This window comes from Lycium ferocissimum, chromosome 12 (assembly GCF_029784015.1).
Source record: "Lycium ferocissimum isolate CSIRO_LF1 chromosome 12, AGI_CSIRO_Lferr_CH_V1, whole genome shotgun sequence".
Classification (NCBI taxonomy): domain Eukaryota; kingdom Viridiplantae; phylum Streptophyta; class Magnoliopsida; order Solanales; family Solanaceae; genus Lycium; species Lycium ferocissimum.
In genome coordinates, this window is record NC_081353.1 from 22850630 (window position 1) to 22875305 (window position 24676).

The window sequence follows — 24676 nt, forward strand, 5'->3', positions numbered from 1 at the left end:
GATTTTTAATGACTCTGAGCTATCAATAATCGATCCTGAATAAGCTCGACTTTTTCCATGGCTTGCTGGATCAACTCTGGCCTTAGTAACTTAGTTTCTCCCACTTCGAACCACCCAACCGATGATCTACACTTGCGCCCATATAAAGCCTCATACGGGGCCATTTGAATGCTGGAATGATAACTATTGTTATAAGCGAACTCTATAAGCGGTAAATGATCACCCCAACTACGTCTAAAATCTAACACACATGCCTGTAGCATATCCTCAAGAGTCTGAATGGTGCGCTCCGCTTGTCCATCAGTCTGTGGATGAAATGCTGTACTAAGACTCACCTGAGTCCCCATACCTTCTTGGAAGGACTTCCAGAAATTAGCTATGAACTGAGTTCCTCTATCAGAAATAATAGATACTGGAATACCATGGAGTCGTATTATCTCTTTGATAGAAAGCTTTGCATAATCCTCACCTGAGTATGTAGTTCTGACTGGTAAAAAATGAGCTGACTTCATAAGTCTATCCGTAATTACCTATATAGAATCATACTTACGCTGAGAACGAGGCAAGACTGTAATGAAATCCATATTAATCACTTTCCATTTCCAAGTCAGAATTTCTATAGCTTGCAACAGTCCACCGGGCTTTTGATGCTCAATCTTTACCTGTCGACAGTTTGGACATTGAGTTATGAATTCCGCTATGTTTTTCTTCATTCCGTCCCACCAATACATGGATTTAAGATCATGATACATTTTCGTCATTCCCGGATGAACAAAATAGCGGGAACAAAGGGCTTCCTCCAAAATCTGATGACGTAATCCTACAACATAAGGAACACACAATCAGCCTCGACACCTGAGAACTCCATCTGCAGAAATTTCAAAGGATGACTTTTTCTTCTGAGGAAGTGTATTTCTATAATGAACTAATATGGAATCCTCATACTGGCATTCTTTCACCTCAACCACTAGTGACAAAACAGCTGAATTCTGAATGGAAACTCCCATATTGCCCGATTCCGTTAGCCGAACTCCTAGGCTAGATAATTGCTGAAGCTCACGAGCTAACTCTCTTTTCTCTGGCTGAACGTCACATAAGCTACCCATAGATCTACAGCTAAGAGCATCAGCTACGATGTTCGCTTTCCCTGGATGATATAGGATACGACGTCATAATCTTTCGACAGCTCCAACCATCGCCTTTGCCGCAAGTTCAACTCTTTCTGCTTGAAAATATACTGAAAACTATTATGATCTGTATAAATATCAATATGCACACCATACAAATGAGGCCTCCATATCTTCAATGCATGAATCACAACAGCTAACTCTAGATCATGGATTGGATAGTTTTTCTCATGTTTCCGCAATTGCCTTGAAGCATAAGCAATAACTTTACCGTGCTACATCAACACACAACCCAACCCTACTCCTAAAGCATCACAATAGACAACATAGCCCTCCAACCCTTCAGGAAGTGTCAGAACAGGGGCCGAAGTCAATCTATCTTTCAGCTCCTGAAAACTGCGCTCACAAGCATCCGTCCATTGAAATTTAGCTGATTTCTGAGTCAGCTTCGTCAATGGTGCAGAAATCAAAGAAAAACCTTCTACAAATCTTCTGTAATAACCTGTCAAACCCAGAAACTATGAACCTCTGTAGGTGTTATAGGTCTTGGCCAAGTCTTCACAGTTTTAATTTTCTGGGTATCCACTCGAATACTATCAACCGAAATAATATGCCCCAGAAAAGTCACAGAATTCAACCAAAACTCACATTTTGAAAACTTTGCATAAAGCTCCCGAGCTTGAAGAACTCTAAGGACAGTACGTAAGTGATTTGCATATTCTGTCTCGGATCGAGAGTATACCAGGATATCATCGATAAACACAATCACAAATAAATCTAGCAAAGGCCTGAACATACTATTAATCAAATCCATGAACACCGCCACAGGCATTAGTTCTCAAATCCAAACAACATTACCCGAAACTCAAAATGACCATATCTAGTTCCGAAGGCTGTCTTTGGAATGTCCTTCTCCCTAACTCTCACCTGATGATACCTGGATCTTAAATCTATCTTTGAAAACCATTTGGCACCCTGCAATTGATCAAATAAATCATCTCCTTGGAAGCGGATATTTATTCTTGATCGTCACCTTATTCAGTTGTCTATAATCAATACACATTCGCAAGGAGCCATCTTTCTTTCTTACGAATAACACAGGTGCTTCCCACGGCGACGAACTAGGCCTAATAAAGACTGTCTCAAGCAAATCCTTCAATTGCTCCTTTAACTCTTTCAACACTGCAGGAGCCATTCTATAAGGAGGAATAGATATGGGCTATCGACGGAGCAACTCAAGAGAGTTTACAGAACTCAGTCACCATCGACGGGCTGTCGACATGTCGACGTGCCTTCATGGTACACCAACCCTACTCCACCGCCTCTGAAGTTTCAGGTGACAAGTCGACAGAGCATGTCGACCAGCCATCGACACGTCAACAAGCCGTTGACGCACCGTCGACCCATACCACTGGAACTTTCTAGTTCCCTCTATATATATTTGACCCTCACATTTTATTCTCGTTATTTTCCACTCCCAAAATTAGAGAAAGTCCTAGAATATTCCTCTCAATATTTTCCATCATCATAGTGAAGATTTAGCAAGATCCGAGACCAGTAACCGAGCTTGTGAAGGGAAAGTTGCTCCTAGGGTTCTATTAGAGTTGTTAAGCTTTGGAATTATAGTTGAAGTTTGATTCTTGGAACCCTAGAATCCTCAAGGTATGTATATGATTCCTACCTTCATGTTTAAGTTAATTATCAAGAGTTTTAGTGGCTTTAAGTAAAGAGAATTATAGTTATGAAGGTTATAAGTTAGATAAGGGTAGAGTTAGACTTAAGGGCTATTTGAAGGATGAATTGGAGTAGATTTGATTATATTTTGATATGTAATTATTGAGATAGTTGTTGTTAGTATTGTTGTTGATATTTAAGTTAAATTGGAAATTGAGGAATTATTGAGTTATGAAGGAGATGTTGCCCGAACTTCGTTAAGTTTTTTTTTTTTCTTTTTTTCACTTGAATTGGATAGTAGGTGTTATAAAGGAGCCAATTGTGGCCTATGTTATCTTGGTTGTAGACTTAAGAGTTCAAGAAGTAGACGTTGGACGATTGGGTACGCTTCAAGGTATGTAAAGGCTATCCCTTTTATTCTTTTGGAATGATCCTTATTGTCTGCACGAACAAAGTATGCGAGCGAGTTCCAAAGACTCTACTCTTAGATGGTATAGGATTCATCGTATCCTTGATTTCCTAGGTTTTATTTCTATGGCTTCTAGAGATCATATGTTTTCCATAGTAGTCTAGAGTGTACTTTCCATGAGTCCTTCATGCATTTATACATATGTACAACTATTTTATTGCACCGTGCCTATATGGCCGGGCAGCACCACTACGGTGGGCGACTTATAGATGACGATGTATGATTATACCGTGCCTATATGGTCAGGCAAAGACCACTACGGTGGGCGGCTTATAGATGATGATGTATGATTACACCTGCCTATATGGTCAGGCAGCACAACTATGGTGGGCGGCTTATAGATGATGATGCATGATTACGCCGTGCCTACATGGCCGGGCAGCACCCCTAGTGGGCGGCTTATGATATCGTCCCGGACGCGGGATTATATGAGATATGGATCGATCTGTACGTTCCACAGTACTATCAGTTATATTATGACCCATGCATATCATACGCCCTTAGAGGTAGTCCCAGTTATACAAAGTTATGTAGATCTTTTCAGATGTTAGCTATAGATGCATTCAGATATTGCGATTAGCTTTCATGTTTCAGATGACTCTCACGACTTCTATGTACTTGTTATTCTTGTGCCTTACATACTCGGTATATTATTCTTACGGACTCCCTAATATTCGGGAGGTTGCATTCACGCCCGCAGGTACAGGTAGACAGACAGGCGGTCCAGCTCCGTAGGACATTCATCCGGTGGTGGTCAGTGCGCTCCACTTGATTCGGAGCAGCAGTTCATTTTGGTATGCTACTTTTGAGATATGAATATGGGTACGACGGGGCCCTGTCCCTTCCTTTCTACAGTTTTATTCCATTAGAGGTCAATAGACGATTATGTGTAGATGACTTGTGATGTAGCCTTGTCGGCTCTATTCTTTTGTGTACGAGTTCATGTGGCGACCTAGTTGGCTTGCATTGTTATCTTCGGTATATAATATATATATATATATATATATATATATATATATATATATATATATGTATATATATAGTTGGCTTGCATTGTTATCTTGATATAATATATGTAATATATATATATATATATATATATATATATATATATATATATATATATATATATATATATATATATGCACGAGTTCGATATTATCATTTCATGAGTCGGTTTAATCAGTTGAGTCGCTTGTGGGTCCTTATTATGTAGTATTATCCAGGTATGAGTATAAGGGTGTTTTGTCGCTAGAGATCAGGCGCTCGTCGCAGCTCATCGGTTTGGGTCGTGACAGGTGGGTACGTAGGTATTTGGGGGAGGTGTAGTGTATGCTTCCATTGGGAAATCTTCCCTTCTTTTGGGTTTAGGAGTGTGGGATATGCTAGTCACATCGTCCTTCTTCTTGCGCACGAACCCGGCTGAGCTTGAACTATCGGATTTTCCAGTCATGCTTATGATTCGGCCAGTCTTGAGATCATCTTCTATGGTCTCGCCCATTTTGACAAGTTTAGAGAAAGGTCTTCCTGCCATTGAAAGCATTCTATCATAGAAATTTGTTGTGAACGGATGAAAACCGACACAAGTTCTTCTTTGCCAATAGGAGGTTGTACTCGGGCAGCCTCTGTTCTCCACCTGCTCGCATATTCGCGGAAGTTTTTGGTGGACTTCTATTTTACTTTCTCCATATAGTATCTATCCGGTACTGTCTCCATATTAAAGCGAAACCTTTCCATGAAAGCCGTAACCATGTTTTTCCATGTGATCCAACGGCGTATGTCTTGCGCTGTGAACCATTACGGGCCTCTCCAGCCAAACTTCAACTGAACAACGTCATGATGAGCGCTTGGTTGTCTCGGACATCAACCAATTGGTCACAGTAGGCCCGCAGATGTCCTTTAGGATTGCCCGTCCCATTGAACAACTCAAAATGGGGTACTTTGAAGCCCTCGGGTAAATCCAAGTTGGGATGCATACACAAGTCATCATAACTCAGGCCTTTTCCCGTAAGGGTAGTCTTCATGGACCGTTCCAACATTGCGGTCATTTTTCGCTCAAGCCTTTCTTCTTATTTTTCCTGCTCAGCCTTCTTTGCCTTTTCCATCTCCTCAGAATGATCAATTTCTTGATCGGGTGAACAGGTACCTGGTGTGATAGGTGTATGAAAAGAAACAGCATGGCGAGTTCGGGTAATAGGAGTGCTTTTGTCGGTTGGTAGTAGGATGATACTTGGTTGTATAGTGATGTCGGGATGGGTATTTTTTGGTGTTGGGTAAGAAGGGATGAAGTGGGCGGTCCCAAGAATTTGGTTAGTGTTAAGTGGTGGTGGTGTGTGGTTCGAGGCACCAATATGTCCATCGATTGGGGTAAATGGTATGGTGGTCATAACGGACCTAGTAGGAAAGTGATCGAGTAATGGTGACTTTAGAGATGAAAAAAAAAAGGTGGAGGCCTTCTTTCTTCGTGACGAAGGCCTCTCGAGCAGCATTGGCAGCTTTGTTTTGCGCCACTTCTTCTTGAAGATGGGCAATTTTTTCAAACATCATTTTCATGACGTCCTTAGTCAGTGATGACTCAGGCAGTTCGCGCAGAGGCGATTCTTTGAGAGCAATGTCAGTAGGGGTAGTTTTGTTCCCTGAAGTGCCAGTCATCTTTTCGGGGCCTCTATCTTGTAGGGATAAGGATGTTATTGCAGCTTTGGATCTTGTGAAGTATGCAGTGTGGACACGAATCAACTTCTCTTTCTATAAGAAAAGAATAACTCAAAGGCAAACAGAGTTAGTTTCGTCAGATAATGGAAAGAAAATCAAGATATCACACATAGATAGCAGTTTAAAACACTTAGCACACAAATAGTCATATGCTTGATTTAAATGCTCAATTGTTCTCTTGTACCGGGTTTTGGGTACTTGATTTTTGTTGAGTGAGGGGAATATAATATTTATAATATATAGGGACCGAGTCTTACGTAGATTGCCTACGTATCCTTCCGCGAGAAGTCAGGCCCTTCCGTAGTTCGATTTACATAAGATAAAATTTAAAACCTACCCATGACCAGGCCGATATAGGCTTCCTGCATATCCCTCCTTGGGACATCAGGTCGGCATAGTTCCGTTTACATAAAATAGGGGGGACAAAGCCGTATTAAATACAAAAAATGGGATCCCCTAAAACTACCTAACAAGCGACCTTTCTTTTGAGGTCAATATAGGTTGTTTGTCCGTTCAACCCTTTCTAGCCCTAGAGGCCCCAAATTGTAATATTGAGACGGGAGCACCAAACAAATGGTGCCCTTATGGACCAAATTTTCCAACTCAAACTTGAATGTATCGCATTCTTCTATGTTGTGCCCTAAGGCTCCAGAATGGTATAGGCACATGTTGCGATGACCAACTAGGGCTGGGCATAAATACCGAAAACCGAAAAACCGAACCGAACCGAACCGAAACATCAACAAACCGAACCGAACCGAACTAGTTTGGTTCGGTGTTTGGTGTCCATCGTCAAAAAACCAAAACCGAAATAGCCGAATCGAAGTTTGATAAAACCAAATCGAAAAACCGAACACGCACCGAAATTTAATACATTACCCAAAAAAATTAAAATAGTCCAGGCCCATTAAGTTTAAAGCAAAAAAAAACCCAATTGTAATAAGTCCTCTTTTGCATTTGTATCCCTAATTTTCCACTTCAATTGAAAAAATCAAATATCCTTAACAAAGAAAGGTAACTAAGATGTCTCTTTAGGATTAATGTATGTCCTTTATGTGTTTTCTTAATTATTCTTTACGGTATGTATATAACACCTAGTAATCCTATGTCATGATTATAGTTTTACTTGCTTGTGTATCTGTTTGTTTGATTTTGATTTCAATTTATCAGTTTTATGTTTTATTGCTTTTGAGAATATGAATTAGTGTCAATGGAATCGCTTCTAATATTATATTAAAAAAAACCGAATTGAAAAAATCGAAACCGAACCGAACCGAACTTTAAAAAACCAAAACCGAAAGAACCGAACCGAACTAGTTTGGTTCGGTGTTTGGTGTCCACCTTCAAAAAATTGAATCCGAAATAGCCAAACCGAAGTTTGATAAAACCGAACCGAAAAACCGAACGCCCACCCCTACGACCAACTCCTTCAGTTTGAGCCCTTCTGATTCTGACGGGGCTAATCTTTCCAATGCTGACCAACTTATGGAAAATGTTGGCGTAAGAGTCTCTAAATATTGGGAAGTCGTAATGCCAAATACGAGTGTTCAGAGTAATCCTTTCGGTTGGGATAATGTTGTCACAAACCAAAAGCAAATGTGGTCCCTACATCTTGGTGATGCTTTTCTCATCTACCAGCCTGATGAGTCTCTTCTTGAAGGCTAGGCATTCATTGGTGGTGTGCCCTGCCTGATCCTAGTGATAAGGGCACCTCTTGTGTGCGAAGATCGGAGGACATGGTGGCAACCTGTCGAAGCAAACACTGACTATTCCTTTGCTTCGAAACTTGATCATCATTTCCTCGCTCGTAACATACTTAGGCGAGACACGGTAAGGACAATCCAATGCCTTAACTGTAATATCCTACCATTCGGGCGAAGCTGCTCGGACATACCCTACTCATTCCACGGGCTCCTCCCAAGGACTTGGTAGTGCAGCAGAGGCTCCTTCCCTTTTTAGGTTTGAAGGATCGGCAGAGATTTCTTCCCTTTTTGAGCTTGATGGTGCAGCGGAGGTTTCTTCCCTTTTTAGGCTTGATGGCGTAGCGGAGGCAGCGCCCTTTGATGACCACGTAGGCTCTCGTGGGTCCGACTCCATTTATTCTTCCTAGGACTTTTCCATTATCGGGATATACTCAGGAAGAATCCCTTTTCCGTTGTCTAGGACATTCTCTCCTTGAGCTTCGACAGGTTTCTCGGGCGAACTCTCCGCCGAGTCCATTAACTCATCCGCCTCTTTAATCTTAGCTTTATAAGATTATACTATGCGTGCTCCTAAGTATACTTAATCGTTTGAAACATAAATGTGTCATTTGAATCAAACCATTGCCCCATAATCATTAATAATAAAATTCTTCCCCGAAGGGAAACAAAAGATAAAGTAAAGACAGTGCATAAAATAAATCAGTAGAAGTGTCCTCCAGTGGTGGATGATGAAGCCCGATCCCTATCAATCTTGGCTTTCTTTGTCTTTCGGAGGGTAGTCTGGATATCAAGGTGGGTCGATGTCAAAGTGACCTCCATCAGAAACCCTTTCTGTGTAAAGGTTAGTGGAGCGACATCATCTAAAGTCTTCTTCATTCGGTCGTCTAGCTTAACCAAACAATCATTAGTAAGCTCCAACTCGTGTCTCAGACTTTCTATGACGGCTTTGTCATGCTCAATTTTCTCCAAATACTTAGCATCTCTGTTGTCGGCTCTCCTTTGAACCAAATGGGCTCGGATCTTGGCTTGCAAATCCTTGTCTTAGACAGAGCTGTAAAGGATAGGTCTAGGAAGAAGCGTGTCTTGTAAGTCATCCCACAACCAATCCCTATACTCCACGACACAACCCGGGCGAAACCTATCTTTGGCTAAGGTATCGGGACCCCTACAACACCCCGTAAATTTGGGTTTGGTGTGAAAGTGTAAAACTATTAATAAGATGATATTTTATCTATATTAATCTATTCGGGATGAATTTGGGTGATAAGCAGTCGTTTTGAAGTCAACCCAAATATTGAAGTTCGTAAGAGTTCTCAAACTCGTCTAAATTTCAGTAGGTCTGACTTCTAAGCCAGTTATGTGAAACTAGGTTGGGAACTTAGGAAAAAATCCTCAATAAAAGTTGTATATCTTTGAAATACCTTTCCAACGGTAGGTCGCCCAGCTCCAACAGAGCTCTGCGCTAGGAGTTATGCCCATTTTACTAAACATCATTTGCACACTGTAAAAATTAGGCGTGCGCGGCGCCCTGGGCATTGCCCAGGCCAAATTTTCAGGAAATTCAAAATTTTGACGCCGTTGAAATAGATACACTGTGTCCACTGCTCTGGGCGACGTCCCAGGCGACGCACCAGGCCATGTATGCCTGAAGCGATTTTTCCCGAATTTTATAAAAGCCTAATTTCGTTATATTCATTCCCACTTCGTTTTGGCCCACTTTTTGAGAGAAAACAACCCTAGGTTTTCCCCAAAACATATAAGGTAAGTTCTTGATCAATTCCCATCATTACATCATCAATCTAACATCAAATTGACACTAGTTCATCTTCCAAAAACCCTAGATTCTTGAAACCCAAGAAAAAGAAAAAGAAAGGGACGTTTGGAGACGTTGATATTCCTCAATAAGGTATGATCCTTGAATTTTCTGATGTTATTGAAAGGTTTTATACTAGTGTAGGTTATCCTATGGGATTAGAATCCATGATTGATTCATGAAGTGTTCAAGAATACGTTCTAGACATGAAAACCATAGTTTCTCTATAAAGGGGGTATATGGGTAGAATTAGATTAAAGCTCTAATATTTCTCATCTAAAACCATTGTAGTGTGATTGTAGAACCTTCAAAATTACGTTTGAGCGGGATTTGAGGTATGTCTATGTTTCAAAAATCGTCTTTTCAAGTATGTCTACTTTTGAAGTACGTTTATATTGTGAAAGCATAATTTGTATTTAAGAATCCTTTCTTGATTGTTTGTATAAGTTATAACTCTTGTTTGGTGGAAGTTCTTTTGGAATTAAAGATGATTTCTTTTAGACAAGGTCATGTGTGTGTAGGGTCAAGCCCGCATCGAACCTTATACGAACTATACTACTTTGTGAAACTTGTTTTTCCCATTATTGGATGATTGAACTTATCTTTCTAAAGGTTGGACCTTAAAATTATTTTGTTTTTGAATGGGTTTCTTGAACATGAAATTAAATAAGAGATTTGAATAAGATTTCTAAATCGGTTATGACTTGAAATGCCTCTATCTTGAGATGATGACTTAAGAAGTGAAATTCGGCTATAAACCATGATTGTTGATTCAGTGAACATGCCATGATCTATATTTTGTTTGTGTTTGGGCCTGTATGGGCAAGCTGTACTAGTCCAAAGGACGATTAGCCGTTATGGATCCTAACGTATCAATACGAGTATTGCTGTGTCAGTCCAGAAGATGATTGACCTCCGTTGCTTCCTAGACTGGAGTATCTATTGTTGTGTCAATCCAGAGGATGATTGACCTCCATTTCTTCATAGCCCAGAGTATCTATTGCTGTGCTAGTCCAGAGGACGATTAGTCTCCACGGTTTCCAAGCCCGGAGTATCGACTGATTGATTTGCCTGTGAGTGGCTTGTTTAGTATTTTGGTTGCCTGTGAGTGGCTTGTTTTGTATCTTTGTTGCCTGTGAGTGGCTTATGGAAACCTTGAGTTCATAAATGAAACACAGAATGATGTGAACAGTAACATAAGTTGAACTTGATATATTCTTGTATGGTGACTCTTATTGGTGATTTCTCTAGTTCTTGGCTTACTTATTCTCTGGAGTTCGAACTGTTTCTTTTGATATCATTTTATTGATTTGACTACCTTACTTTGGTTTTAATAACTATTTCCCTTAATAAATATTGCCCCTTAGACACTCACTGAGTACCCAGTACTCAGGCATACCATTATTGTCATTAATGGTATGTTAGGTATCATTGAGGAGCAGGTTCGTGATATTCCTACGACTTAAGAGAACTTGCGGTTTTCGAGACTATTCAATGAGCCCACGTGATTGTTCGTGGGGCACCATTCTATCTTTACTTTTCATATTTTAGTGCAGGGTCCATCCCGATGTTTTTAGACACTCTTTATTATCTTAGAAGCTTTATAGATAGTTGTCAGATTGTGGGTAGTGTGTTGGAGCCTTGTGTGACTCGTTGGGTATTTTTCCACACTTATTTGCTAAGTTTCTGATTTGATTTCCGCTGGATTATATCAAAGTATGATCGTTCTTTTATCCAATTTTTTAATGACTGATTTTTGTATTTATTAAAAGATTTGAAAAAGATTAGACGTTTATTGATTTTATAAGGTGTTTCCGGTGTTGTTCATAGCATCGGATGCATGTTACGCCTGGGGTGGGTTTTGGGGCGTGACAAGCTTGGTATCAGAGCCTAGGTTTAAATGTGTCATAGGAGTTGTCTGTATCTGTGGAGCTGTGTCTAGTGGAGTCTTCCTTTTGCATCCTGATCACCAGCATAATCGAAAGACTACCAGGGCATTTATAGGTATTTCTCATCCTTATTTATTCTAGATTGTGCTATAGAGCTTGAACTTCCGTTAGGATCATTCTGATGTGTCCGATAATTCGTGCCTCACAAAAATAGCTTTAACTCGTGTGGGAGCTGCTAATCAAGGGGGTAATGCTGCTACTAACTGCACCACTGCTGAGACTACTGCTGGGGTTGAAAACAACAATGGAAACCAAGCACCACCACCAGGACCACCTGCTCCAGTTGCCCCTGCTGCAGGTGTGGCCGATATTGGGTCGATGCAGAATGCGTTCCAGATGCTTACCACACTTGTCGCAGCCCAACAGCAACGTGGGGGTGCGGATCCGACACTTGGTGGTGGAGGAAGACTTAAGCACTTTTTGGGGCTGAATCCGCCCAAGTTCTTTGGTTCACGGGAAGACGATGATCCTCAATACTTTATGGATGAGAACTTCAAGGCTTTGCGGGCAAATAGTGCCCATGATTTTGAAGCCGTTAAGCTTGCAACCTATCAGCTGAAAGATGCTACTCATGCTTAGTTTGAACTATGGGAGGCGGAGCGAGGTAGTAATGCTCCGGCTCCTACTTGGGTTGAGTTCGAGGAAGCATTTATGGAGAGATTCTTGTCTAACGAAGAGCGGTTTGCTATGGCTACTAAGTTTGAGAAACTTGAGCAGGGGCACTATGTCTGTTCGTGAGTATAGTTTGAAGTTTACTCATCAGGCAAGGTATGCAATGTTTATGATTCCGACTGAAAAGCACAAGTTGAGCCGATTTGTGCGAGGTTTGGTACCACGTATTAAGTCTGCATGTGCTGCTGCGGCTATGTCTCCTATTTGTACATTTTCATCTTTGGTCGGGTTCGCTGAGCAACAAAAGAATTGGAAGGATGAAGAGATGCTTGAAAGGGAACAAAGTAAGAAGGCCCGATCTGCGGGTGGTTTCACTGGTTCGTACGATGGAGGGCATAGTGGGGCCATGGGCCTAATTGGCGTAATTTAAAGAAAGCATTCTACAAATTTAATAGTAGGTGGATTTTTCCAGGATCAAAGCATTTTGGTCGGGTTTCTTTCTTCTTTTCAGCCCCGAGCCTACACTAGTCAATACATCCCTAAACTCCTCCAGAGTTGGTGTCATTTCGATGTCATCCCCAAATCTGAAAACCATCCTATCTCTGTCCTAGAATCCGATAATTACTTCTATAAGTTCCTTACAACCGGTCATAGTCATGATAGATGTCAAATTCCCTAAATGACATGAAATTCCTCTTTTCTCTTCCGGGACATTTGGCCCCACCAAATCTGTAGCAACTCAGGCATAGTCAGGACCATATCGAAACTTAAATTGATTGACACCTATAAAACAGAAATCAAAGTTAATTTCCACCACCCCTCCCCCCCCCCCCCGGCAATGATTTCATTCATAGGCATATTTAAACGTTTCCAAATAGCACATAATATGATATGCAATGTTTTTCGGGTCATAGACCATACTTGACACGAGGTAGTCTCCCTATCAGGTTTGGATACGTCTAAAATATCCAAACCACCCAGTCTACTTCACGTTTGAATTTGTCTTAGCTCTAACCTAGGCTTATGCAAGAGTGAATTTTTCGAATTGACCTTGGACCCGAGCGGACTACTCGAGGTGAACGGTTGTTGGCTGTTGGGTGACTACACACCAACTTAACGCTCAACATGTTCCAACGAAACGGTGTTTCGGGTTTTTTAGTGAAGGCTACACTACGATCCCGCGTGTCCCCTTTTAAACCATACTTTTTGCTAGGAGTTGCGAAGTTTATGATATGAAATGAATGACAGTTATAATTGCGGAATTTAAACACATAAACAAATAAGTACAGTTAAAATCACATTATATTGAAACCCTTATGGTTAGGACCTAAGAAATCCCCAGCAGAGTCGCCATCTGTTACGGTTCGCTTTTACGCGGGTAAGGCATAAAAGTCACTATGATGTTATTGGTGGTCTAATTGGATTTTAGTATTTTTTTAGAGTCACCACCTAATTTATTAAAGGAAAACTAGAAAAATCGGGTAAAATATTTTTCAAGCAAGCAAGAAATCTTTTGGTACCAAAGTTCGAGGTAAGGGTTCTGGTGATCCCCTACGGAAGCTTTTACGCACCCTAATATTAAAGATCCGTAGAATACGGTTGACCTACGAGCTTCAATGTGTGATTAATATACTTATTTGTTTATAAATGTTTTGATTTTCCGCAAAAATGTCATTCTTATATCATATCATAATTTTAAGGAAAATTTTGGTAAAAAGTCCCCTTATGAAAAGGGGTTTGGTTTTAAAAATCCACGTAAGTGTTCAACTCACTTTGTTGTCGGATTAGGACACACTCGGGATTTCTCTCGAGTAGAGTTACTACTATTCTAGTCCTAACAAAATAGGTTTAGTACCTACGGGTTTTTATAAGTATATATGAAAATATGGAGTATATCTCCATTTTTGTACTTATATATATGCATATCTATGTATGAAAAATATAAGTTATTTATGAAAATTCAATTCCATTTCTTTTTTATTTGAAGCCATAGGTCAATAGTATTCTAAGTCCAAAATCCATGGCCCAAAATTGTCGGTCTAATGAAATTTTGGGCCTTAGCCCAAACAGTTGAAAATGTTTAAGTTAAAAAAAAACAGTCCGTTTTCCACCAGCCTAAATCTTTCTCAAATCTTGAGTTTTTAGTGTCCAACCCATTTTCCAAAATTGCTCAGTATTAAAATGCTTCAAGAACCGTTTGCCATCAAAGATAAGCCACATTTCCCATTTTCCATCAAAATTCATTTTTTAACTCATTACCAAACTTACAGATAATCAAAACCAATGGGCTGAAGGCCCAAAAAATCATTTTTTGATTGTTTCCAGATTTTTGTTGCCAAAGGTCCAAAATTTGCCACTTAGCCATTTGAGAAAAATCAATCACCTTGTCAAAAAATATGAGTTATTTTTGTTAACTTTTAGCAAAATCAGATTAAGTACCAGTTTTAGTCGTGCAAAAATTAGAATTAACCAAGTTTGAAAACGGTTTTGAGCGACTCCCTAAAATACTAAGCGTTGATTCCCTAAGTTCTACACATGCATAGGGGTTTCATTATTTACATGTTTGATACATATACAATGTAGCGGACGTTGGGAATTCCAAGTTTAACCGGCTCGCACATATCTCATAAAAGGAGGGAGGTGTCCCGGGGAAGTACGGTTGTGAATCATATCGGGAAAGTCGTAAAAACCCACCAACCACTTAATGGTTCTCTAAAGGATACATTTTAGAGTCGCTACCTAATTTTTAGGAAATTAGGAAAACCAATTCAAAAAGGGGTTCTTTTAAAATAGTTATTTTATGACTATCCTAAAAGAAACCTAATCTACCGAAGTCTGGATAAGGGTTCTGGTGATCGCCTGGGGAAGGGGTTAGGCACCTCGACATTAAGGATACGCTCAATTGCGATTTACCTACGGGTTCTAATAGTGTGTCTTATGATTATAGGTTTTTTTTTTTTTAGATAAAAATTGCTCAAGTCTAGATTTTTGCAATAAAAGTTGGTCTATTTCATGCAAAAATATCACACGTCGGGTTTCGAACTTGGACACCTAGGTTAAGACCCGAAGACACTTAACTTAAGTAGAACACCACATAAGCCCACCCTTTAAAAGTATTTTGGACAATCTCTTATTTTTTTAAGTAAAGGTCTCCTTTTATTAAGGCATATTGCTATAAATCCCGTCAATTTACCTTATTCTATTTTAATCCCTCATTGTTCCTTAAATTCAATTTAATTCTTAAATCCAAGTCATTTATGTTCAAACTCCTAAAGTTAATGCATCAACCTTATTTTAGAGTCAAATTATGAATAAACAAACTTTGATTAAGAATAATTCGTATTTCAATATCTGTTTTATACAAGGCTTTAAAAAATTTGTTTTGGCAACTCTAAATTTAGAATTAATCTTAAGTTCTAATCTATAAGAGTTCCAACGATACTTAAATAAAACAGGTAAACAGAATATTTTCAAAATAACTAAAGGGAGGGAGAGAATGAAGGTGGAGAAAGGTTAATCGGATAAGCCTATCTCCTCACCTTCTTTGACCTTTAGTTGTAATTCCGTTCTTCCTTTATTCTACGCCTGAAAGCTCCAAATGCCCAAGTCTTCGCCTCATCTTTTGATACTTCTCCTTTTGTCCTTCTATTTGTTTAGATTCCATGCGTATGCTCCAATTGTGCAATATTCATCCTTGTAGTACTTGCCGAACTTGTTTATTTGTACCTCGCAAGATTAGAAATGAGAATAATTAGTAAAATGATACGCCACCCTCATAGGGTGACGTTTATAAACACACACACACACACACACACACACACACACACACATATATATATATATATATATATATATATATATATATATATATTCCTCGTTTCGCATCATACTGTGGGAGCTTTGATTACGAAGGGCTCAGACTCACGGTTCCTAATATGGCAAAGGAGCTCGAAGCATGTGTGGCTGCGAACTAGCAGTCATTCTAGTCGCCTCGCCAGGCGCATGTCGGTACCTAACTCGCGACACCAATGAGCCATCATCCTAGCCCCCGAAGGATAATTACCTTTCCCGACTATTCATCATCAAGTTAAGTATCTATTCAAATCAGTAGAATATCTAATTGTAGTATCTATTCTTTTCATTGAAATATCCGAAGTGTAGTATTTGTTCTTTTCAGTAAAATATTTGTTCCTTTCAATAAAATCAAGTATAGAAATTCGTTCTTTTAAAAGCGAGGCCTCAAGTTAAACAACTCTCCATCGGCCCAAGCGTAGTATCATTTTCGAATCAATGATCTTTGACCAAGTACAGGATGTGTTCATTTTTTTTAAGTATAGTGATCTGTTCATTTTTTAGCAAGAAATAGCACCAGCAAGCAGAAGCAAGTAGCAGCCTTAGGTAGCAGCAGCAGCTATGGTACTAAAACTTTGGAAAAGCAGCCACTATTTCCATCAATAGGAGGCCATGGAGTGAGCCAAAAATGCCACAGAGATTGGTGTAGGTAACAGCAAGGTAGCAGCAATGAATAACAGCAAAGTAGCACAAGGTGCAACAGGGAAGTGCCACAAAGTGAGTTTCAACAGCCACAAGAGTAACTGAGCAGTAGCCTATAACAATTGAGCAACAACCAACAATAGTCAAACAATGTCTAGCCAAAGTAATGGCCCCAGAACCTGAAACCAATAAGGCTCTTTTGCCTTCAAAGTGATATATGGCAGTAGTAATTCAGCCAGATAAACAGCAAACCATCGGTGGTATGTTGTAGTAAACAACGATAGCAACAGGCAGCCACATATAGCAACAGCCATATTCGTTTATCAAGTGTGATATATGTTCATTTTTTCAAGCAACTTAAGCCACAAACATGACTGCAGCTCAATCACATAATGTGAGAGTCAGCTCAAGGTGACAATCTGTTTGTTCTTTTTAAGGGTAAAGCAATGATGACTAATGATCGAACACAACAAATAATTCTAATAACGACCACGGAGGCGATAGACAATACACGCCGACCACTAGCATAACTCCAAGTGCAGCCAATGTTTTCTTTAAAGGACAGCAACATGTACCAAACATGGTGGCCATTTCAACCACAGGTATGACAAGCCTATCGAATGTAGTATCTATTCTTTTTATAGAACAAAACCAGCAGGCAGCTAATTCCCCCTCAAAGTGTAGCATCTGTTTTATCAAAGTAGCAATAATTCATAGCAAACAACAAAGAGCCACAGTTCATAGTAGACTAGCTGAACCTTTCAAAAATGCACAAGTTATTATCTTTGAAATGGTAATTAAAATGCGGCAAGAATCTTGGTTAATGAGATCACAACAAGAGATAAGACAAGGCAAAAGCTATGCAAGTGACAATCTTATCCCAACTGAGTGTCAACAATAGAGGAGTTGCCCAGCCTTTCCTCGACGAGAATCAACGAATAATCTTTCCACCCGAATCAATTCCGACAAGCGGAAACGATTTCCAAAAATTATATGAGCTAGAACGTCCTCAAAATTGAACGTCCTCAAAATTGAGTGTTCTCACTCTTAGGGTTATAAAAACCCATTTAATGGTATAAGAATCAGGATTTTTTGTCCCAAAGCCATTGTTGCTTCTCCTTTTTAAAATGGAAAGGAGGGTTTTCTACTTATAGAAACAAGAAAAGGCACAGATTCCCTCTCCCAAGAATGTGGGAGATCTGTTTTATCCAATTTTCCCCCCTCTTTTCCCCAATTTTGAATTTCTAAACTCAAAACAAGGACAACACAGCTGGAAAACCCCTTCAATTCGTACTGGATTACAGAAAATAAAAAGAAAAAGATATATTACCGTTCAACCATTGCCCAAAATGGAGAGACAGATACTGAGAAGAAGAAAACGTGTTAAACTATTGCCAAAATTGGCTGGAACAGCTGGATTTTGCTGTATTGCTCCTTGAAGAGCTTTAGGGTTCGTTTGGTTATTGTTCTGATGAAAAATGAATTGGAGAAAAGAGGTTTTGAGATATAATGGGGATTGGGCCGGGTCATGTGTAATTGGGCTGGACATTTTTGGTGTTAATTGGGCTGAAAATGCTGGTCTTTGAAGTTTTAGGAAATATGGCTATGATTGAATTTAAATGGTAACCCATTTTTGTGAAAATTAGCCAACTCAACCAAATCTTGCAAAATCCGAACCATTTTAAATAAGTTTGAGATAAATTAAATATCCAACTAACTAATTAAGCTTCTCGACTTAACAGAGTAAAATAATGGACTACATAGTGAAGGACTTTAATTTACCAATAAAACACGTACTAAAATAAACACTAGTTTTTCCATCATAAATTGATTTTAAATTTTATAAAATAGACATAATTCATTTATTAAGGTATTTTGCTTAACGAAATGGCAAAATAGCATTGAGAAAACGTTTTCACAATATTTTTTTATTTTTTGAGTAACTATTCTACTCTGTTTGGAATTCAAGGAGATTGACTAGTTAATTTGAATTTTGGAGGTCAAAAATTGGGTGTCAACATACAACATATATATACATGCCAAAAAATGGAAAGGAGAAAGAAAGTAGACTTTCAAACTGATGGGCCTACCCAAGCCCGTCAGTGCCATTTTCACCCATTGGCTGGGCCTTCTAACACATATTTGCTTCCTTTTCCATTTTTCAGACGGACTCGATCTAAAGAAGGTATTGGGCCCTTGGCCCAATGAGTTTATGCAATACAAATGCCCAGAGAATGGTATTTCATGCAAGCAAAGAAAAGGGGAACACGGATTAGAAAATATCTAAACACAGCTGAACTCAATGAAGACAACTTTTAATGTAACACACAAAGTCACACAATTCTGAGAATGTATACTACACTTAATAAAAAAAATTGACTCAGATGCATACACTCATATGGACTGAGGCAACAAAGGAGCAGGCCCAAAAATGCAAAAACTGTAGGCTTAATATATTAAAGGCCACATGAATTGTAACAACATAGAAGCAGGCCCAATATTGAGAATAGATAGAAACAGATCCATAAAATCATCTGCCAAAAACAAACAACTACCACACAAACAAATATGCACAATTATCAGCCAATATACCATGGACATACACACCCATGGAGATGCTAAAATAGCACAAAAAGGAAAGCTTTCATCCTCTTGTTCCTGATGCCACACAAGATCCAAGGGTTTTCAAGGAGCCCCAGGCATAGTAGATATCAAGGATGGCTTAAGCTTAATCCCCAAGTGCTAATTTGCCTCTACATTTATGTGCTAAACTCATGGTATATAAGAGAAAGAGTGTTTGTATATAAAGCTTACAAATAAAAACTAGCTATACTTAGCTATCCCCACAGTACACAATCACATAACTAATTAGGCTAAAATGGCATAAAGGTACGCCCAAACATAAATAACCCAACTGAACCAAACTTTAAAAGAGATGAAGAAAGTGAAAGCCCAAATTCCAGTTATAAAAGGGAGTAGCAGAGGTGAGCAAATGGAAGCCCAGTACATTAAGACCAGCAAAAGACCTAACCCAACTGAGTATTGATTGAAGCAAAAGAGAGAAAAAAAAATCTTAATTCATATAGGTGATATTCCTCATTTATACCAAATATACAGGTCTTAGTACACCAGAGGCCTACCAAGTTGCGTATACCTAGTATATTGGGCATATCCCTAGCTCAAAGTCATAAGTACAGGATGACACATAGCAGGCAGTGGTAAGATTTCAGGGGTGGTTACTTAATTCTCACATGACAAAACAGTATACACCCAACATCCCACAGAAGAAGAAGAAGAAGAAGAAGAAGAAGAAGAAGAAGAAGAAGAAGAAGAAGAAGAAGAAGAAAGCCCACATTTCCAACTTATAGTTACTGTTTTAGACAGACAAGACTTCTTTAATATGGCACATTTTTACTTCCTTAGAGGATAACATAAAATCATCAAGGGGGCATACTTTATCCTTTACCATAAATCAAATAATGATCTTCAAAACAGGATTAACTTATACTTACTTTAAACATGACAAACAATCCACAAAGAAAATATGATTAAATAATTGCTTGAGATTCATGTATAGAACTTGTTTACCTTAACGAGTTCCAAATGGCACGAACTCTCTTGATCAAATAGTACCACATGAGACTCATGAGCAGTTCAAACACTTAGACTTGTTCAAAAAATGAAACCAACTTTTTATGGACTCAAATAATTAGACAGCTCATGAGGACCAATTTAGAACTTTCAAAGAACCATATTTTTTATTGTCTTTGAAATCACACAAAGGTATAACCAACCAAGAGGATAAAAATGGAGAGAAATGCACCTTTCAAATAGTGCTTCACAAGGACTCAAGTTTAGCAAGAACATGAAGATTAGACAGCACACAGGATTGAAGCAAGCAGTTATAACATACTTCTTAAAAAAAAAAAAAAAAAAAAAAAAAAAAAAAGGAGAAACCAAAAGGAACAGAAATGCCAAGCAAGTTTGAGAGGGTATTATGCAAAAACAACTAAGATGCCTATGTCAATAGACAGAATTGTTAAATTAATCTTGCCTAGAGCAGGTTATCACAAAATGATCAACTTAATTACCCCTCACAGAAGGCACCTCTGACTAGGCAAATTCTAGACTATTTGTATAAAAGCATCAAACAGTTTGAACCAACACATAAGCAAATTCAATCAAGACAGGTTAAAATAATCTTCCTGCAACTAATGTACTTAACAAACCTAAGACTAAGTTAACTTATATGAACATGTTTAGTTAAGAAACAACTGTCATTTCAGGTTTTAGCAACTGTCAAGAACACACTTCTTTCTTTTTTTTTTAAAAAAAGGCATGACTTAAACTAAATCTAAGCGTATTAATCAGAATCAAAACACAACCCCATATTACATAAATTCTCCCTTTTTTCAAAATGAAACAAACAGCTAAATGTGGAAACTATAGGTATTGCACAACAATAACTAGTTATCTTGTTAAACAGAGTCATACCTAATAGTTTTAGCAAATCCTCATAGTTGCCTAGTACATCCCTAAATCTCACAGACATAACTTCACACAAACTCTACCAGAATCAAACTATGCAGGCCAAACAGAAATTCATGATAACACTATCATATTGAATCAAACCAAGAAATTGAACCAGATAAGCTAGTCATTATTTTAAGTTAGCCAAATAGGACCAATCAATCAAGCTTGGCCTATAACAAACTATTGTGTCAAACCAAGTAAGCAGCCAATTTAGACCCCATTAGGATCATCAAACTATTATTAGGTTCTTTCAACATAGACTTAACCAAAAGCAAGTAATATCCAACAGAGATACTTGTATCAGGAATATGCACACTTGCAAGTCAGAGATGGGCTATTATGTCTAAGTGTAGGAGCCTATTCTTGTACCACTTTTATCATAATTTACACATATACTTCTAATCCCCTCAAACTGGCAATTTAATGTTTAAAGGACATACCTAATCATAATCCAACTTAAGCCTCCTACACCCAAACACTTATGAAAAAACACTTAATGAGATATCAAACCCAATCTGAATGTGTCAAATCTTCCCTAAACTAAACTATTGAGCACCAGATCCTATTAGAGTTTACCCTACTATACATCCTACCGGTTGACAGATTTTCAGTTTTAAAAGAAACTCCAATTAGATAAAGACATGATACATTCCATCAAACCAACTGTCTATTAGTAAACAAAACCTTGACTAGCCAATGATGAATCATAATCCCTTAGTCCACCCTATATAAGTTATCAACTATGTATACTACTACTATTATTCATCCAACAAGCAACAATCTTCATTAATGAGTCAAGAAATACCAAACAGAGTTCAACAAGAGAGATATCATTGTTATGCTCTCCATACCACAGGAATCAAGTCATTAAGCATAATAGAAGACGCAGCCTAAGTGAAGTTTAAATCAAATGCATATTAAACAAAAGCTAAGTAGACATTAAATACATGACTGAACCAGCAAATGGAAAAACAAATGGACATGACTTGACTTAACACATATAAGCCTAATTCAAACCAAAATAACTACACTAGCAGCTCTAATACACATACAACAAACAGGAAAATTAATAGAAAAAATGAAAAGAGGTTTACCTTTTGCAAGTGCATCCTTATATCTCCATACCCTAACCACAAAACCCAGCAAAACAAATGAGAACAATATCTTTTAAAAAATTTACTTGACTCAGAAAATTAAAGGATCTCAAATATTTTCTTTGAAAAAACTTTAAGTATTTTCGAGTCGGTGAGTATATTTGAATTTCAATATGCTCAAACTTGTTGCATTAATGAAAAATAGAGTCCTTTAAATAGGAATCCCCAAAACTTCAAAACTCTTGAATTCACGATGTGGGATAACTTCCCATAGATGGGATTTCCTCCTCACATCCCCAATGTAGGGTCGAGATTAGCTAAAAAAAACAAACGAAGGGTCAGATATGATTTGAAATAGGTCGATCGGTGGGGTTTTTCATGAACCAATAAAAATTGAGTATTCAAAATCGCAAACCACCAAAAACACTTACAGATTTGGAGGACATTACCGTTGAAAATGTAAAAGGTGAAGGAGATGGAGCGGTAATACCATGTTTGGGGCGGTGTTAGGTGAAATTGAGTTGAAGCAATTAATGCTTTACTTGTCCTAGCCACACCAAGCCTGAAACAACACAGCCCGCTTGAAAGTTTGCCATAAATGGCGACGATGACGTAGGAGAGAAGGGAGTCGCCCCATGGCGGCTAGGGTTTCATACAGAAACCTTAGCAAAAACACAAATGACCCCTTAGGGGTCCATTTGGCTAAAAAAGGGACATATGTATTTGTTGTTTGGGCCGGGTCTGGCCCTATTTTGTGCTGGGCTTCGCCAATTTAAGAAAAAATTAAAAAAGGGCTTGCCTATATATATATATACACACACACATGATATATTGAGTATACATGTGTACTTATGTATATATCATGTATATAGGCGGGTGAGTATGCAAAATTCAATAAATAGCCCTATTTTAAAATGATGTCCACTAATTGGACATTTAAAAATAAGACCCATTAAACTAATTGGTCTAATTCAAAAAGGAAAGTAATAATAGCAATAAAATAAATAAACGTTGTCAAAAGACCTTAATTCAATTTTGACTAGTTTAAATTATTGTCACAATTGACTAATAATTAATTATTCAAATTATAGCCGCTTAATGGAAATTTCAAAATTAATTACAATTAAAACTCAATTAATTATGATAAAAATCCAATAATTGATCAAATAAGAATTTAAGGATAAAGGGGAAGTATTGCAATCAAAACTAGCCGGTAGACTCAGCCAGTTAGATCACTATCCTATGTAGGTTTGTTGGACTAAGGAGAATTTTGACGAATAGATAGAACTATTTTGATGCACTGGACCATGGGACTGTTTGTCCATGCGCCAGATTTCCCTAAGCTCCGTACATAACTCTACTTTGGTTAATAAAGAACTTTATTTACCAAAAAAAAAAAGAAGGAATTTAAGGATAAAAATGACTAATTTACTTAATTAAATAGATTCCTTGCATTAAACAGAGTAAAATACTTTGCAACTTGCTATTTAAACAATTTAGACAATTAAGTGAATAATCATGAAAATTATCTTCTCTTCTTGGCTAATTAAGCAAAAGGGTAATAATTGTAAAAAAAAAATACTTAAATTAATTTATAATATTAGAGAAATTATCTTATCAAACAAAATTGGCAAAAACAAGCCTTGATAAATTTTAGAAAATTATTTTGACTTCTAAAAACATATTTTCCTCTGTTTAATATTTCAAGTACTCTGGATAATTAAAGCTAGGGGTGTCAAATTTGGCCCAAAAGGTGATGGTAAAACTTCAAAATTTTATGGATTGGGCTCAAGATAATTTCATATTGGGCTGATTCTAGCCCAACCCAACATAGTCCATTTTAAAGTGATCTCCAACTTATCCCAATACCAGCGCATTTTTAAGATTTACTTAAATTTGGGTATATTGCTTGAGATTTACTTTATTTTTTTATCTATACACTTTTCTTGTATCATGTATCTTATAAGTTTGGGGTATGTTTAATATGAAAGGAAATATTTTTCACGAAATTATGTTTAATATACTGAGTGTTATATCCCGCATTTTGTACGCTGGGATATTCCGAGTTAGTTGCGACAAGTTAAGGGCAAGACCATTTTCCGGTTTTGTTTTAATGCGCAAGCCGCTTATGAATATTATTGTTGGCATGGAATGATAAGGGCGAACTTGAAATTTGGAAAGTGTTATTAGTTCATGACTTCTTGGAGAAGCCAAGTGGCCGTGGGTCCCACCCATGGTTGGCCAATTATTTTAAGCCATGAAGATGCACATGTGTACATCATATACTTGTGGGAGCCATATGTATATATATGTGTGGGCAAAATTCATGACCATGCAAGACTTAGTCATCTTTGATGACTTAAAGAAAACTCTAGAAAAATTGAGAAAATTGGAGAAACAAAATTGGAGGAAAAATAGGGGCACATGACCTGACCATGTGCCCTCTTTATATATATATATACGTGTGTGATAAAAAAACAAGGCAAATCATCATTT

The 24676-nt window shown here is 38.0% G+C and overlaps 1 long non-coding RNA gene across 1 annotated transcript; it reads left to right on the forward strand.

The window, feature by feature from the left end:
• The first annotated feature begins 16343 nt into the window (after positions 1–16343).
• LOC132040545 (uncharacterized) lies at positions 16344–16905 on the forward strand. The gene is made up of 2 exons (XR_009410709.1): positions 16344–16457; positions 16572–16905. It is a non-coding gene; the product is annotated as an uncharacterized LOC132040545 (long non-coding RNA).
• Positions 16906–24676: the final 7771 nt, after the last annotated feature.